Raw genomic sequence first — 14,082 nt, forward strand, 5'->3', positions numbered from 1 at the left:
CACTTTCCATAGCTTCTGTTAAAACTGCTTGCTTCAAACTGAAGTCCTCCTGCAGCTGCCCAGATGTAGCTTCTGCCTTTAAAGATCCTGCTTCCTGGGCATTTGGGGCCACATCTAGGTCCCCAAAAACTTGGGTATGGTCCTAGTCGGCTGGAATAAGGGCTTTCAACTGTCTGCAAACTGTCTGAGCAGTCATCTCTGGTGTGCTACTCATAATAACACCTTGCCCTCCCTCTCCTGTGTGTGTGTGTGTGTGTGTGTGTGTGTGTGTGTGTGTGTTGTGTGTGTGTGCGCGTTTGGGGTTATTTCCAGAAAGGCTGCAGTTGGAAGGAAGACCCACCTGAACTTGCACATTTCTATCATCTGTGGTCTCTAGCTGGCTATTCCTAAGACTAGTTGCCTCACACCCCTGCCACAGTGGTTTCCCTCCATGATAACGACTCTCTCAAACTACAAACCCAGGTAACACTACCTTTTACATTGTTTCATATCAAGTATTTGGTCATAGGAATAGAAAAAATAGAGAGTACTCAGCCCTAGAACATTCCCTGACCCATCTCACCACCCAGGACCAACATCCGTATCCTGTCCACACCTGTGCAAACACAAGGCCCTGAGTTCAAACTGTGACCACCCATTGAAGCTAAACATGACTGGATGCGTCTGTACATACATGGGAGTCACAGACAGCTGCATCTTGAAAGCTTGCTGGCCAGGCTGGCCATGCTAGAAAAGTGACCAGCCCCGAGTTCAGTAAGAGACCATGTCTCAAGGCAAATAAGCAGAAAGCGATAGAAGAAAACACTGAGCATTCTGTTCTAGTCTCCACACGGGCATGCACGGGTTCAGTTACCTCCCATGCACACACCAAGGTGTCCAGCGCCCACACGATTGTATCTGAGGCTGACTCCACTCACAAGAACATTCGCACAAACACATGTATATACGGACATACACAAAACCTCGGCAGATGCTTCAAACGGTTCTTCAACAGTAGCAGCAGCCAGATCAAGTCCATCTGGAGGAATGATGTGGCTTGTATGTGGTTCTCTAGAGCTTGAGCAAGACTACAGTAGACTCAGCTACTCAAAGGATGGTGGTCATGGGCAGAGCAAACCAAAATTACAGGAAAAAATGTGAGAACACACGTGTTTCAGGGTAGAGAACACACATTTTTGGGGAACTTCTTGCCTATGGATGAGAAACTTCCCTACTTCTGGGGCTCAACTGAAATGAGGCTCTTTAGAAGATAGTTTAACAAGGGCACACACCCAGGATTCTACAGAACAAACCCAGAATTCTACATGACAAAGAAAAAGTCCAAAGATTTTTTCTTTGGATATTTTATGTATTTACAGTTCAAATGTTATCCCTTTTTCTCCCTCTCCCATCCACCCCCTGCTTTTATGTAGGGGAAATGAGCCTTCATAGGACCAAGGGCTTCTCCCCCTCATTGATTCCTGACAAGGCCACCCTCTGCTACATATGTGGCAGGAGCCATGGGTCCCTCCATGTGTGTTCTTTGGTTGGTGGTTTAGTCTCTGGGAGCTCTGGGGGGGGGGGGGCGGGTCTGGTTGGTTGATAATGTTCTTGTACTCACCTATCACTCCCTGCAATTCCCTAGCCCTGTGCTGCTGACGTCTCTTATGCTTTCTAAACCAAGATAGACTCATTTTTCCAATACTTTGCATTCTGCCTTGGTGGCTTATGTATGATGAGTCTCTTTCTGTTTCAGAATGCCAGCGTGTTATTAAACTGCAGTGCTGATTCACAACTTAATCAATTCTTTAGTGTTGGGCGCTCTCTGTCATTTTCCGCATACCTCTGAACGATGGTGGTGCACATACCTGTCTATCATTTGAGCCCTTTGGTGGTTCAGGCAGAAGGATCATAAGTTCCATTGACAACAAAAAAATGTTGAATTGAGATTGTTTATAACTGTGGCAGCGACTCAGGGGTTGGTTATCAGCCAAGTCTATTCCCTCTTTGATATGGATAATAAAGATCAGATAATTCTACAGAAACTCCAGACTGCCTTTGAAGAGATAACTTTATCAACCCAGTCCACACCGTACCACTCCTGCTGCCCCATGGCCTTGAGCACTGACCCAATCATTTCCTGAGGAGACACCCCGAGGTGTGGTCAGGTCGTGAGTGCTCAAGCAGGGTCTACTCAAGAGAAGGCTGTGCATTGCTTCCTCAGGATTTCCTGGGTCATATTGATAAAGTGTTCATTTATTAATGCATGGATAATTCAACAATCGACTCCAGGTCTCATTACACTAGAATTCAAGAGACTCCGTTACACCGTGATTGATTTACAGGACATTAATCGGTGGGGGAAGGCAGGGTCGTCTAAACAGCGAATGACGAAGATTTGGACCGCAAAAGGGATGAGTTGAACCCTGACTCGGGGTCCACGGCCTTCTAGAAGGTAATCCTAGTCAGGAGGTTAACATTCAACCTCCAGCACAGAAGCAAAACAAAGCAAAGAGTAGCCGGGTGTGGCTCTGTAACCAGTCGTACTACAGGGGGATGCAGAGATGAGCGCTTGACAGCCTAGCCAAAACAAGCTTAGGGGACAGGGAGCTATTCCAGGTCAAGGAGATAAGGCGGAGAGAGACATAACAGACACCTTATTGTGAGCTCTTCACTTGTACACAAGTAGATGCACACCAGACAGACAGACAGACAGACAGACACACACACACACACACACACACACACACACACACACACACACAAAACCAAATTATAGAAATACTCACTGTGCAGGGTATTTTTTCTAACACACTACATTTGTGTGTGTATGTGGATTTTCATTTGTTCCCTAAATATTTTACCTAGAAATGTTACATGTTTAGGTGACCGGATCCATTTACTTAAATAAATTTATCTTCCATTTCTAATTTAAGATTAAAAACAGATTTAAAATGTAAAGTGTTCCCCTAAAATGGAGTGCTTACTTATTCTTCTCCTCGTCCCTGATTTGTCAGGTCAACCTACAAAGTGGTGATTTCATCACGGTACCTTTATATGTGTGTCATCACGCTATGCTCATGCCAACACGGTTCATTAAGAACTCTCAGAGTTGAACTCCCAGAACTCGGGAGGCTGATTTGAGAGAATCATTGATGATCAGGCCATCCTGGGCTACATAGTAAATTTCAGGCTAGCCTTGGCTACAGTTTGAGACCCTGTCTCAACAAACCAAGAAGAGAAGGAAGAGACCAGAGGTAAGGGGACAGGGATCAGTCAGTCTCTGTAGATTGTAAGCAGCCATCAGTTTGCTCTAGTTATACAACTGCTAGGTATGAAAGGAAGCAAAACTGGAAAGGCACCAGAAGGCCTATTTTTCCATGTGTTGGCCCTATTTACTTGCATGTGCCTTTTCTTACACCATCTCTCTGGCATTGACGTTCCCTGAGGGAGGGCAGTTTCTCTCTATGACAGTGAGGGAGAGTGTGTTAACTGTGAATCTGGGTGTGAGGGAGGGTGTGGTCTGGGTGGGTCTGGTTGTGAGGGAGGGTGTGGTCTGGGTGGGTCTGGTTGTGAGGGAGGGTGTGGTCTGGGTGTGAGGGAGGGTGTGGTCTGGGTGGGTCTGGTTGTGAGGGAGGGTATGGTCTGGGTGGGTCTGGTTGTGAAGGAGGGTGTGGTCTGGGTGTGAGGGAGGGTGTGGTCTGGGTGGGTCTGGTTGTGAGGGAGGATGTGGTCTGGATGTGTCTGGGTGTAAGGGAGGTTGTGGTCTGGGTGGGTCTGGTTGTGAGGGAGGGTGTGGTCTGGGTGGGTCTGGTTGTGAGGGAGGATGTGGTCTGGATGTGTCTGGGTGTGAGGGAGGTTGTGGTCTGGGTGGGTCTGGTTGTGAGGGAGGGTGTGGTCTGGGTGGGTCTGGTTGTGAGGGAGGGTGTGGTCTGGGTGGGTCTGAGTGAGAAGGAATGTGGTCTGGGTGTGATGGAGGTTGGTTTCTTTGGATTTGGATTTCTCATGGATGGCTAAATTTCCCCTTTTTTTGCCAACCAGAACTTCAGGAAGGTGAAACCCCTTGGTTGGTTGTCCCCCAGTGGCCTAGAAGGGTCCTTTGGCTCATATATCCTTTAACCAACTCTATGGGAAAAAGTATGCACAGACAGCCTAATTTTTGAAGCTGTCTTTTCTGAATACACCAAACTTGATAGGAAAACCTCAGAAGCCCTATCAAGTTTGGGGCTGGCCAATCTGTCTCTCAGCGCTTTTCAGGAGTAACTTCATCGGAGAAGACTTTGCAGAGAGGTGGAATGATACCATGTGCAAGTCCTCCGTGTATTGTTCACGTGAGCCAAACACTCAACAACGGTCTTGTAGAGGTGCAGTTCATAAAAACGGCCCACGTCATGTAACCAGCCATGGCTGTGTACATGAAGACCAAGAGCAGTGCAGTGGACAACTCACAGGGTCCCTGGGGGCTCACTAAGCACTTGTGTCTTAACCTCAGCTTCCCTCAGCTGTGAAAAGAGAAAATACCTCCACTGCCTATTAAATTAATTAAATAAGGGGCTGGGAAATGGCCCAGGGGTTAAGAGAGCTCGTTTTTGTTCCAGAGGACCCAAGTTTGGTTCCCAGGACTCAGGTTGGACAGCTTACCTGAGTAATTATTACCTTATTACAACTGCTAATAATTCCAGGGTCTGATGCCCTCTGACCCTTGACCCCTAAAAGTACCTACACACAATTGGTGTGCACACACATGTGCACACACACGCACAGGTACACATATTAATAAATAAGTAAACAAACGAATGGACTATTAGTAATTAAATACAATGGCAACGAAACATGCCAAGGTTGGCACTTAGGAGGCACAGTCCTTGCTACTACCAAGGTCTTGACCATGAAAATGCCAGTCACCCACCCTGCTCTGAGAACATCTCTGCTTCTGGTCACTTTTCTTTAAGCCTCCCACACTTGCCTTCCCTACACCCTAATCCCGTGGACACCCCCAACTCCTCACTAGTTTCCTGTCAACCATCTGGCAAAGTAGAAAGGCAAGAGTCCTGTAGGTTCCAAAACACAATTTTTATTCCCTTTGAGTATGTTCTTTTCAAACACATGGCCACCATGATCTACAGCATTAGGCCCACCCCCCCCCCTTTTTTTGTTAGTGAAGTACTGTCTGCCTTCCTCCCCAAGGTTTTCTGACTCCCATTCATGCATCCTATGTCTTATAAATCTTGCTTGCTCAGTGTTTATCTTCTGAAGCCATAACCCTTCGTCTTCTAAGTCTTTCCCCGCTTCTATTAGTTCTTCAAACAAAAGGTCGGCCATAAAGCTACCAGATACATCTGAAGCTAATGGCTGGGATTTACTTAATTTCTCGACCCATTCCTGGCTGGCCTTTGAACATGGCTAAGCACCCTGGCACTTCCCTCTCAGGACCATTTCCGTAAAATGTGATTACAGTCTAAAAAAGGAACTTTTGGAAATTACTTAAGTTTATGACGTTTTACTAATCCCAGGAAAGTCACCAAACTTTCAAGTCAAAGGCGTATTGTTCTGTTCCTGCTGCTAAAACCTCTTCAGTGGTAGAAGCTCCCAGGGGTTGAAAAATATGATTGTCTCTGGCAAGGGGTTGCTGGGAGGCTGTATCGACTGGCCCGTTTCCTAAACATATTGGCTCCAGAGTGCTTCAAGACGAAAAGATATTTTCCTCCGCCAGCTGAGCCAAGATAACTGGAAAACATGCAGGCTATATGTTAATCTAAAAACATGAGCCCCACGCATGTGTTCTGTGGGGAAACTGATCCAGAAAGATCAGATGTCGGGGAACTGAATTAAGGCAGAGCACCACATCGTACTTAGCATTGGTGCTGAAACCAACAACAGGGAGGCTGAGAGGCCAGGTTCTTAGGGCTCTGCCCTAGACTCTTTTTATCATGTTTGTCTGGTTAGAAGGTAGACAGAGCCGGGCCATGCCGATGTCTCCATATAAATCTTCTGGCAAAACAGCAATTTCTCCCTACCCTGTCCCACAGATTGGGTATTTCACAACACCCAATGAGACACCGCAATGATATATTACCTGTCAGGAGTGACATGGAGTCATGTGTTAAATCAAGGCTTGGGTGGAAAACTTCCCCACCGGCTCTGTGTTTTAGCTCTCGTTCTCCTGGGAGCTTTGTTTGGAAAGGTGGTGGGGCCTTTAGTGGGAAGGAGACTAGAAGGACTGTGCCTCTGAACATGGCGGGCCTCCCTTATAGCTGACCTTTGTCTGTTTCCCTAGTCCAAAACCATGTGAACCAATGGCTGGCACTTCTGCCACATTAGCCACAGCCCCCACGGCTTCCTGTGCCTTCCCTGGTGATGAAGTGCACCCTCAAACTGCAATCCAAAATATACCCTTCTTCCTTACACTGCTTGTTATAGGGATTTGAGCATAGGGACAGAAAAATGCACACAGTAACAGAAGGAGCACATTGTAGCAGCCATCTGAAAATAACTGTATTGACTTCCCATGGATTCGGGCTGGGACTGCCCAAACACACTTCTTCCCCTGTACAGCTGTCACCTCCACTCCGATAATGAACGGCACTAAGCAGAGGAGCGGCATCGCAGCTCAGAAGAGGCCTTGGCACGCCAGTCGAATAGGACATGCAGAACATTTGGGGGTGGGAGCTCAGGCACAAATATGAACAGATAACGAGCTGGCAAAACAGAAAATTGAACACACAAGGAACATTATAAGATACTGAGTTCACTTGGATGTGTCTGGCATGAAAGAAAAACTCTCGAATGGATGTTAACGTGTCTGTGAGAAAAAAAGAAAACCCGGGAATCAACTCGTTCACTTATTTATCCACTTGTTATTCCTGCTAAAACGTATGAAGTCTCTTTTACATTCTAAGCGCAATGCTATGCGCAGAGATACCTACCCTAATTGAGTGTCTTCTCTAAGAGCTTTCCAGAGAAGTGGAGAAAGGGCCTTGTGCACTGAAACACAGATCCCAAACATGAAATTCAAACAAAATCTAAGGGATAATCAGAACTTAATGAAGAGGAGGCCAGGAGCTTCAAGGAAAGGGGACTGTGTGTCTGGATCTCTGTTAAATCAGGGAGCACGCGTGGGATTTATGAGGACCAGTAAGATTAAGTATGAGGACAGGAGCAGCCATGTGGAAGTTGGTCCCAGAGGCCCAGATGACACCAGGTCAAATGGGGGTGGACAGCAGTTAAGGAGTTTGCCTTTGTCTCAACATGAATGAGTCCATAGTCCAGTGCTGAGGGGAAAGCATGAGCAGGCAGAGTCTTATCTTGCTCTTTAAGAACGGTGACTTGGGCAGTGGCTTGGAAAATGGATGGTAGAGGAGGTCAGTGTGATGCAAGGAGCTCATTAGGAGCTGTCTGGAGGATGCTGGGCAGCGATTCCATTACACCTGAGGAGATGCTAGCCTAACGTCGATGATGGGGAAATTTCTAAATGGATATAAGAAAGAACATCAAGTTTTCCTTCAGCTCCATTGTGGATTCAATGACCCCTCCAAAAGGCAGGTAGAAATTTAATCATGTTATAATACCTTTAAGAGATGACTAAGCCATGATGGGTAATTAATGCTGTTATGGAAAGAGTGGGTTAGCCACTGCAGGAAAACTCTTACCGAATTCAACTACAATTACCTCAACATCAACACCTTTTCCCACCTTAATAAAGAACAGAAAGCTTGAAAACCCCGAGTTTAGATCCAAGAGGAATCAAAATCTTATACTTAAAAAACTATTCATTTTCAATTTACAAAACGTTATCTTGCTCCCAAAAGCACTCCCCATCCTAACCTTTTCCACCACATAGCCACACCCACTTTCTAACAAGCTGCCAAGATGATTCCTTAATTAACACTGTGCCCAATCCTCTCCTTCCCTTAGATTTTTGACTCCTCTGTTGTAGTTGGGCTCCATAGAGCTAGACATAATATAGAATAAAACCTAAAGATCTTGTCTGGGAAAAACTCGACAGCCTCGTGGGATCCATTCTCACTCTCCACAGACAGGCTGAATTTCTGTCTGTGGAGCCCAGGATGAGAACCGGGTGCTAGCTATCTCAGAAGTGATTCCGGACGACTAAACCTCGAGAACTGTGGACCATGCTTGTCCCTTCAGACAACAGTCTGGGAACAGGGCTTAGGTCCCAAGTTCACAACTGCTTGTAACTCCAGTTCCAAGGGGCCAGATGCCCTCTCCTGGCCTTCACAGGACCAGGCCCACAAGTGGTGCGTGGCATCCACGTTAGCAAAAAGCACCCATATAAAGACATGCCCATGAAAGCTAAACACAAAGATGGCAGCTACTCCACAGTCCTCTCATGATGCAGCTGTCTTCTCAGTAGCTCTTTGGAGAAAGACGGACAACAATCCACTGCAAAACCGCCAGCTCAGTTTACTGAATCAACGCTTTATAACAACAGAGATGTATGTGCTTCTGAATCTATAACTTTCATCAGCAGTCTGCATTCCCCAGAGCCCTACACCCAACAGAATCCTACACTGTCTTGGGAAATTGACTTCGGCCCTTGGTTAGTGAGGAGCTTTTGCACATCACTCTCTGGTGTCACCAAAGTTCCAAGGAAAGGCTCAAGTCCACAAATGCTTTGACAGAGGAGAACAAATAGGAGCTGAGGATGTGGCTTAGTCAGTGGAGAGCCTTGCCTAGTATGCATGATGATGTCCAGGGTTTATTCCCCAGTACTGGGTAAACTGGGCATGGCAGTCTCTTCCTACAACCCCAGTGTCTGGTAGATAGAGGCAGGAGGATCCGGCGTTCAGAGCCATCTTTAGCTACTGAGTGTGCTGGAGGACAGACAGCCCAGCCCACCTGAGACCCTGACTAAGAACAAGATGAAACAAACAAAAAACCAACAGTGATAATCATAGCATGTGTGTTAAACATGTTTTAAGATTGCTTCTGAAAATACCACAAAATTTAAAGATCAGAAGTCATTCATTCTACCTTATAAATTATAAAATCAGAGTGGACATAGTGAGTAAAACTTACATAGAATCACAAATGTCACCAGGAAAAGGCCAAGGGTAGACATGGGTCTCTATTATCCATCATTTGACCAAACCAGAAAGGTAAGTTCCTGAATCTCTCACTGATAATGGAGGAAGTGATTCTAGATTCCTACAAGAAAGCAACATGCAGAGGTGTTGGAGTCTCTCTGGGGATCTGGATTTCTCTTGTATAAGTATCGAAACAATGTAATTGCTTGTTTCTCTTCCAAGTGGTTTACTGGGGCACACAAAGCCAAACAGATACCGTATGGTGAAGGAGCGGGCAGTCTCCAACTGCACACTCTTGTTTTTCTCCTGAATGATCACAAATGGAAAGCCACCAGCTGTCCAAGGTAGGGAGAGGGAAAGTCTTTAGACAGTTTCAAAGTAACAAATGACAGGGAATAATTCACCTACTAGAGATCCATCCTGTCTCTAACAGAAATAAACAAATGATACAATGTTTTAAGGTTTCGTGTGTATGAATATGTTCAGCTTTGTGTGTGTGTGTGTGTGCATGCATATACATGTATGTGTGCAGTTTCATGTGTGTGTGCAGCTTCATGTGTGCATATGTGTGTGCATGTGTGTGTGCAGTTTCTTGTGTGTGTGTATGTGTCCGTGTGTGCACACGAGTGCACAAGCACGTGCACACACACCTATAGAAATCAGAGGTAGACATCCTAAGCCTTTTTAAATCACTCTCCCTTTTTTTTAAAGGTTCCTCACTGGACCTGAAGCTTGCCAATTAGGCTAGCCTGACTGTGCCAACACCAGTGAAGGTTTCTCATGTTTCCTCCCTGTGCTGGGATTATAGACGCACACTGCCACACCCAACCCTTACATGGTTCTAGGGATTGAACTCAGGGATTGATGCTTATATGGCAAACACTTTAATACATTAGCCATCTTCCTAGGCACATATAAAATCTTTGGAATTCATGAAACCTTTGAAATCTTCCTGGCTCAGTTTCCCATCCCGGCTTCGTGCCCAGCAGTTCTGGACACCAGAGCTGGTGTCTAACACCTTTCAGTCTTAGTTTCACCCATGAAATGAAAGATGACAATGTACAGAAGAGTTTAAAGGTCAGACCAAGATGACGTGACAAAAGCCAGGCACATAGTATGGGTCGGCAAATGCAGTGTGTTGTCCTGGAATTCAAGCCCTGGACTACTAAGCCTCTCTTGCAGCTAGACCTGTGCATGTGACTCAGTCCTGACCAATGACACAAAAGCATTAGTGTGTCAGGACTAATCTTGGGTCTCCCTCTTCCTGGTGGGATTCTGGAACTAAGGTATTTCCCTTGCTATCAGCTAGTGTTGTTCAGCAAAAGAATATCTGACAGTACACAGTAGCCAAGACCCACTCCTGGATGACCCCCTCTCTACTTTCCTATTACTCGAGATAAGCAAGCTCCCATTCGGTTACAAAGCTAGCCTGACAGTATAATGAAACACACATCTGCCAATGCTCTGCGCCCTGCAGACTCAGTCCCCTTAATTTCTTTACAGTTGAAAGGGTGCATATTTGGGAAAGCGACTACAGTGATACAACTATTTATAGCAGGATACAGATTTCACTAGGAGGAAAAAGAAATTTCTGTGAGACACAGGACTATCCAGGAGCTGAGAACACATCATTCAGCGCAGGTCTATGAGGAGGGATAACGTGCACTGTCATTTCAGCAAGGCCAGTTTCAAAAACTATTTTGGATTTACCCAGAGGCCAAGGGCACAGCCTAGCCAGGCTAAGGGGAGCAAGTGGGAACCTGTGATTAAACCAAGGAGATGGAGACCAGTGTTAGCGTGGTGTGTGGAGTGTTTATTCCCTGTACATGGCTTTGGGGACTATTGTGAAGAAACTGGTTTAGTATGTGACCCACACCATGTGACTATTCATCATGAGGAGAAAGTGAGAAGCTAACCATATTTTTATTGTACCAAGAGGGGCATTTTTCAGATCCTATCAGCACAGATGTGGTATCTATAATCCCTGTGCCTTTCTTGCTCAATTCTAAAGAAGTGTATGCTTCTCCCAAGCAAAGTATTTTAATCCAAAATAAATTTTATACAGTAATTGTTGCATGTGCTGGACTATGAAGGCTTAGCAGGGACAGTCCTAAGTTGGGGTTGTGGCTCAAGCACTACCACACTATGCCCTGGGTTCAGTCCCCCAGAACCATACAACAAGGGAGAAAGGGATAGAAGATCCTTAACTAATAAGGAAAATGCTAATCCAATGCACGGACTGTCTCTCTGGTGTGTGGGTCGAGGGGTGATGCATGTACAGGTACATGAGTATACACATACATGGAAGCCAAAGGGAACCTTAGGTGTCACCCTCCTTGTTTGAGGCAGTATCTCACACTAGAACCCAGCTAGATTGGTGGGCCACTGTGCCCCACTGACCCATCTGTCTGTGTACCCCACCTCCTGCACTAGAATTGTGTCTGCCACTATGTGGGCACTGAGGATTTGAACTCAGGTCCTCATGCTTGCACAGTAACCACTTTGCTAAGCTGTCACCAAATCATCATACTTATTCTCTGTATACACACACACACACACACACACACACACACACACACACACCCTGCAAAAATTAAAGCGAGCCCTTCCATGGTCAGGAGTCTGTGGTCAACCTGAATTGAGATGATAGCCAGGAAGGAAGGCAGGAAGTGTACCTTCAGTAATGGCTTCCACTTCCTTCTATGCCTGTTCCACCTGAAGCCCCAACCTATGAATGACACCACCTATATTCAGGATGGATCGTCCCCCTTAGATTTTCCCATATGCCAATCATCTCTGGTCGTGCTCCCAAAGACACACCCAGAAGTGTGGTTTTCTCATCTGGGTGTTTCTTAACCCAAACTGGCTAGTTTAACTATCCAAGTATTTCAGATGACAGAAATCTCTTAGCCTAGGCTCCCCATCCTTGGGAGGTTTTGAAGCCTTATCCAAGAATCCTTATTAAAAGTTCCATCAAAAAATAATTAAATTATTAAAATAAAGTCAGGTGTCCACGCCTAATCATGTTCAACAGTTATTTCAACAACATACATTCGCAGAGCCCTTTGATATAAGTACATGAGCCCTTGATCCCTTCCCGTTGAGTCTGGGTGGAACCTAGACATGGCGTCCTGGCAAACAAGTAGGTGGGAATGGGTTCAGTATGATGTGGGAAGCATCACACTGCCACCAAGACGGAGGCTTTTCCCTCCAGGGCTCGCACCAAAGTCCTGGGATCAGGAGAGAAATTTTGGGGAACAGTAATATGTGCAAATGCAATTGTGCAGGTAACTATCACATGTCAGAACTCAAAACTGTTGATGATGAAGCTGTGGGGAGTTGCGAAAGGTCCGTGGGGAGTTGGCAGACTGGGAAAGCAAAGCTTTGGTGTGACATCTCCAAGTTACGGCACCCTTCAGATCCTCATCTAAGGACATGGCCCCAAAGAGGAACCAAAACGCTCTTACGATAAACACCTTTCTCTCCTCTTGTAACTTGGCAGCAGCAGTGAGGATGAGTGGTAGAGGAATAATAACAATGAGAATACTGGCTAACATCTGTGGGGTGTGTAGGGGGTGCGCTCAGTAAAGACACACAGGCTGGGCTAGGGAATGAGTGACCAGGGACTTGTTTTACTGAAACTCAGTCGATGAGTTGTGATCTGGATTAACCAGCTGATCAGACTGGATAGGGGTTAGTCAGGCATCCCTTGATGAGGGTCTTCACAGAGATTAGATCACGAGGGCCATGCCTTATGAGTGCTTCAACCCATTGAGAGACTCGGTTTCTTGGGATAGATTATTGGAAGGCTCTAGAATGGTAGAAGGCAGTGCTTGGTTAAAAGTAGGTTGCTAAGGCCTTTGGGGCCCAGACCTTGTCCTGACTACTTCCTGTTGTGACTTCACTTCCTGTCTGCCATGATGGGAGCAGTTCAGCGGCACCCTGCATGTAAGCTCTGAGTCTCGACTAGTCTGACCACAGCCCTTTAAAGGGCTGACCAGTGCACTCAGGGGAAGCCATGCTTGCTCTCCAAACCAAGCAGAGCCTGTTCACCTGCTTTTGAATACGCTACTCTCCTTCTCCTCCGGGGGAGGGGGGGTGGGGAGAACAGAGGGGTTGGCAAACTCATGTTGCTGCTGGTTTTCCAGATCGTTAGCAAAGTAATTAGTCATTTCAGAGTCTCACGGGGAAATCATCATGTAACTTTAAAACCCTACTCAACTGAGCATTTTGCACAATTATGCACACATGGTGATGTAATGGCTTCTGGTCCCCACAGAAAGACACATTTTTCCTTTATTACTCTTGGATGGTGACAGGCACAGAATTCATCCGTTCGCACTTGAAAAGGAAATGCTTCCTTCCCTCCTGTTCCTGTGATGGCAGGCTAGTTTGCGTCTCTTTAATCATCTCTCTGCCTCTGATCTATTTCCTCCCATAAAGCTGAATGCTGTTTGGCATGACTGAAAACCGTCAACTATGAAAGGCCCCGTTGGGCTTGCTTTTAACTTTTCCTCTTACTGTTAAAGACATTTCCCCCCTCATCCTCGCTTACCTCATCAGTATCTGCTCTTCCTTGCGAACTTTGTCTTAGAGCCAGGTCTTGCTGTGGTTACTCAGCTTGGCCTTGAACTCACGCTGTGCCTGAGTCTGAGTCTCCTCCACACGAAGGACAGCATAGCATGAGTGCCGTCTGCTCAGAGTGGTGACACAGACTGAGATCAAGCATGCCAGGTGTGCTGTGGCCTTCAACGTGACCCAACCTGTGAACATCCTGCCTCAGCCTCCCCTGTACTGGGATCACAGGTGTGTACCAGCGTGCATGGCTAGCACTAATTCCATAGGATCTCGTGCACTGGTTCAAGCTGGCTATCTCCCTCTTGCTACCATCTTGCCGAAGATTGGAAATTAAAGGCTGCCTGCCACCGGCTTCTAGTGTTTTGGATGCAAATTAATCTTCGAATTCCAAGTACTTGAATGAGACCTGAAGAAGAGAAACCCATGTTCTGGCCACTGTTTCTACTGGATGCCGTCACGGCCACAGGAATGGCAACGG

At 46.3% G+C, this 14,082-nt stretch overlaps 1 protein-coding gene across 3 annotated transcripts in view; it reads right to left on the reverse strand.

Annotated features, from left to right (window-relative positions):
• The window catches only part of St8sia1 (ST8 alpha-N-acetyl-neuraminide alpha-2,8-sialyltransferase 1), a 137,588-nt gene that overhangs the window by 69,711 nt on the left and 53,795 nt on the right, over positions 1-14,082 (reverse strand). The window contains exon 1 of one of the 3 annotated variants that reach the window (XM_039107104.2): positions 13,582-13,718. The exons of the other annotated variants lie outside the window; for them this stretch is intronic. The gene's annotated coding sequence lies outside the window, so the exon portion shown is untranslated. Of the gene's footprint in view, positions 1-13,581; positions 13,719-14,082 lie in introns of those variants that run through there. 3 annotated transcript variants of the gene reach the window in all.

This window comes from Rattus norvegicus, chromosome 4, assembly GCF_036323735.1.
Source record: "Rattus norvegicus strain BN/NHsdMcwi chromosome 4, GRCr8, whole genome shotgun sequence".
Taxonomy (NCBI): Eukaryota; Metazoa; Chordata; class Mammalia; order Rodentia; family Muridae; genus Rattus; species Rattus norvegicus.